The sequence below is a fragment of the Talpa occidentalis genome, unplaced genomic scaffold, assembly GCF_014898055.3.
Source record: "Talpa occidentalis isolate TD23 unplaced genomic scaffold, MPIMG_talOcc4v2.1 talOcc4.10, whole genome shotgun sequence".
NCBI lineage: Eukaryota > Metazoa > Chordata > Mammalia > Eulipotyphla > Talpidae > Talpa > Talpa occidentalis.
This window is the reverse complement of record NW_023600993.1, coordinates 37921899-37926218: the sequence shown is the minus strand read 5'-3', so window position 1 is coordinate 37926218 and position 4320 is coordinate 37921899.

Genomic DNA, 4320 nt, shown 5'->3' with positions numbered 1-4320 from the left:
TCTGGGTTCAGCCATGTGACATACTTTGACCAATGTGATGTCAGCAAATCTGACATAATCAGAGGTCTGAAAAGTGGTTATGTGACTGGGCCTGTTCTCACTCTTGGTCTGTCTGCCAGGAGAGTATGCCAGGCAAGGCAGCTATAGGATGGGGGACATGCAGTGCAGCATCAAAATACCTCCATAGCCCCCTAGGGCATCCTAGCCCAGTGATCACCTAGCCCCTGATATGTGCATAAGCTCAGTGATCAACAGAGCAGACTAGCTGGCCACCCTGAAGCTTTGTATGCCACAGAGGTAGGAGTTGTTCCATTGCATTATTTTGGTAATAGATAACTGATGCACTGAACTAATGAGTTGTCTGTACAAGCCTTTCTAACTCTACTGTCTGTGCTCTTCCCGATGCATTAGACAATGTTGAATGTTACCTGAAGGCAGATCTCCCAGGCAGGACAAAACTTTTTATGAGTTGAAAAGAAGCGCCTTTACAGTTTAGTTACAAAAAAATAGCCTGCCTACCAGTCAGCAGTCTGCCCAGAATGTAAGTTAAGCACAGGTACCAGGCATAGCCTAGAAAAGCAGAGCAGCAAAACAAAAATGAGAAAATTTTTTTAAACAATTTGATATTTCAAAAAATAGTCATTGAAGTAGTCATCATAACTTTCAGAATTCCTTATGTTACTTTAGGGTTTAGGTTGTTTTGAGTGTGGTTTTTTTTTTTTGTTTTTTTTTAATGAGAATGACATCTTCAGAACCTTTTGTAGGTTCAATGTCTCTAAAGCAGTGTGCCCCCAGCTCCATAGGTGCGGGGGTGGGAGCAGGGTAAGGACTGTATTTAGCCTGAGTGGCCACTGCAGGGCATGTAGGAAGTAGCATATGAAGCAGCTTGGGGGTGGGGGGGAGAACAACCAAGTAAAGGAGCTAGGCTTCTGCAATCTGTTTCCAACTGCTTGTGCCTATGAATCATCTACATCCACACTCCCTCACAACCCGCATGTTACATAAATAATGTACAAAATGAGCAAAATCGAGCCACCACCATGGATGAGCTTGACCTTGGATCGTCATGGAGAACAGGCTGTTTTACAGAGTTGTGGGCACTCTCCGGAAGGGCAAGTTTTGCTGGATTTCTCTGTATCGCTAATAACTTCTAAAATGTCATTCACTTTCAAGGCCCAACCCCTTAGGAAACTATCTTCAATGTCAATTTCTTATCCAATAAAATCTCTGAGAAGGAAAATAAAAGTAGGTTTGCATTTCAAAAGAAAAAGGAACACGGAGAAATCCCAGAGGACTTAGACTGCTGGTGCCATCCGAATTGGGGGTTTAGGGGGAGAAGAATGGTAGGGTTAGGACAGAGATGGCCACTAATTAAACAAGCAAACATTCAAGTACTGGTCTCTTTTGTGAAACTGGGGGACAGAAATCTGTATGTTTCTTCTCTAAACACTCAAAGGCTATATACAAATGTTAGTACAGAGTTGGGGAGACCTGAAGAGCAACCCTCAGAAAGCTTCCCCAGACTCTAACTTGCTCCCAGGAGAGATCATCTGAGGAAGTGAGCAGGAGAAATTACCAATGCCCAGGTTAGTTAGCAGCAGGGGGGAAAAGCAGGAAAGAGGAGGAGGGGGAGAAATTTCTGCTGAGCACTCAGTTTGTGCAAACATTATCTCATTCACTCCTCTTGACAACCTTATGAAATAATTATCATTCTTCCCATTGTATAGATGAGAAAACTCAGAGCACTTAGGTGACTGAGCCAAGACCACGGAGCCAGCCTGGGTCAAAGCTGGGTTTAAAGCCTAGGCTCTTTGCCTTCAATCTCAGGGGCTAAGTCATGGCCCATACTGACTCCTAACAAACAACTCAGTTACACATATTTAAATGTTTCCAATTTTGAGAAATAAATCTAGAGTTGCAAGCACTTTATTTTCTATCAATGCTAAAAAGGGTTTATTCTCAAAATATTTATTTTTGAAGAAAATTTTGTTTAATAGAGTCTCCTGTAGCATGCCTTAAATGAATACCATATGAATTTATTTTGGTAAAGAAGGCCTCCTTCTCCATCTAGAAAATGCTGTAAACGTGTATGGTCATTTATTCATCATTCATTCACTTACTCAAGTAACAGTTATTGGGCACCTACTAAGTTCCAGGCACCCTGCTGATTCCTAGAATTTAGCGCAGTCTGTATACGGGGTTGTTCAAAATGAGGCATACAGAAATCACAATCTATTACTGAGATTTTAGGGATCAAAACAGATTCACAGCACAAGAAAAGTAAAATCTTTTGAGCTGGCATTTTAATGACTGAATGCCATTAAGCAACCAAATGATTATCAGGTCTCTGATCAAGTCATTTATATACATTAAAAAAACTGTGTTCACAACTCAATGCTTTCTCATTTGATTCTACCAGTATAGCACACTCCTAAAATAAAACAAAGAGTCAAACATTTCAGTTTTCCAAACCTGGACCAAAGCCAGTACACTGGGCTTCTGCTGCAGAATAACCAAGACCCTTTCTGTAAACCTATAAATAAATTTCAGCAGATGCTTGGACTCAAAGAGTCCAAGTGGAAAACCAACCCTCTGGTCTGCAGAATCATGTATGCTGTCTTCTTTCTTGACCCTTTTCCAGCTTTAGAAAGCTGTGCTTGGGAAGCTATTAGCGTAGAAAATAGTATTTCTAAAATTATGGGTTACCCCAGAAAACCTTATGAAGATAGATAGCCCCATAGAAAAGTGAGTAAGTAATATGTCCCACTTCTAAGAGGTCTCTTCTACCCTGAGGTTCCCAGGGAAGTTAGAAATGAGAGGTACTAGACAGGCATCTTTCAAAATACTATGATGAGCCAGCTCCTGCTGAGTTGCTCCCTTTCTATCACTGTCAACTCAGAATGCTAAATCACAAACTGTGAATGCCAACCTTACCCTACTACAGGACATCAAGTCATCAGTTTCCAGCCCTGATTTTGCAATATCACCGGGGTGGGGGGCAGGGAGCAAGAGGAGTAGAGGGGGAAAACATATCTGAAGGGTGGCAAATAATTTTCAAAGCAAATTAATTTTAATTCTTTTGATTTGAACAAGGTAAGGAGACAATGACCCTCTTAGGAGGAGTAGGAACACAAAGAGACCAAATAACTGGAGTAGTAAACAACAATGATAATTGGAATCAACTAGATCATATGTTTCTTTCCTTTTTTAAAAAAAAAAAAAGTTTCTTAAGGGCAGGGACTTTTTTCCATCTTGTTCCTAGTGAATCCTCAATTCCTTAATATTTGGGTGCTTAATACCATGCAGTAAATGGATGGATGGATGATAACTGGTCAGGAATATTCACCATGTTCCAGATTCTACGCTATTTTCCCATTTAAATTTTTTTTTAAAAAAATATTTACTTATGCATATAAGAACTGGGGTACAGGCCAGAGGTGTGTGGGGGTTAGAGGATTCACCAGGGACAGAGTGGGGAACAGAACAGGCAGATTGACTGAAATACACTGCTGAGAGTTCAGCAGTGCCATGTGGGTAGCTCCCAAACCAGGGATCGAACTCGTGCTGCAGTGGCTGTGGATAGCTTCATAGGTTGTATCTTAATCCCTTGCACCACCAGAGAGGCCCCCATTTAAGCCTCTTGACCTAATAACCTATATGATTCCCAGTCTGTCGTGTGGGAACTGAGGGAACTAGGATTCAGAAATTATGCTTTATTTCTTCAAGATGATCCATCTGCAGGGCCTCCCTGGTGGCGCAAGGGGTTAAACACAGGACTGTGAAGCTATCTGCAGCCTCTGCAGCATGAATTCAATCCTCAGCTGGCCAGGGAGCAACCCACATGGTGCAGCAGACCTCTCCTGTCTCGCCCGCTGCTCCCCTCAACAGTGTATTTCAGTACATCTGCCTATTCTGCTCCCCACTCTGTCTCTGGTGAATCCTCTCATCCTTGGCACCTCTGCCTTGTATCCCAGTTCTTGAATGCATAAATTAAATAAATCTTTAAAAAAAAATCATCTATCTACAGGGCAGATACAGGTTTGATGGGACCTAAAGCTTATAAAATTTGAAGGTGCCTGTTTTAAGGAAAAGAACAAAATCAAATATATCAAATATATAATTTTAGGTATGTAAGTGGGGAATGAAACTGCAACAATTACAAATATAAATATAAAAGTATTATAAATATCACAAGACCTGGGAAAATGACAGTGATTATTATTATCTCCCTGACATACCTCTATTATATTTTTCTTACATTTGTTGGTTGTATTTTTTTTTTCTGTAAAGAGAACAGAGAGATAATTTTTATTTTCCATA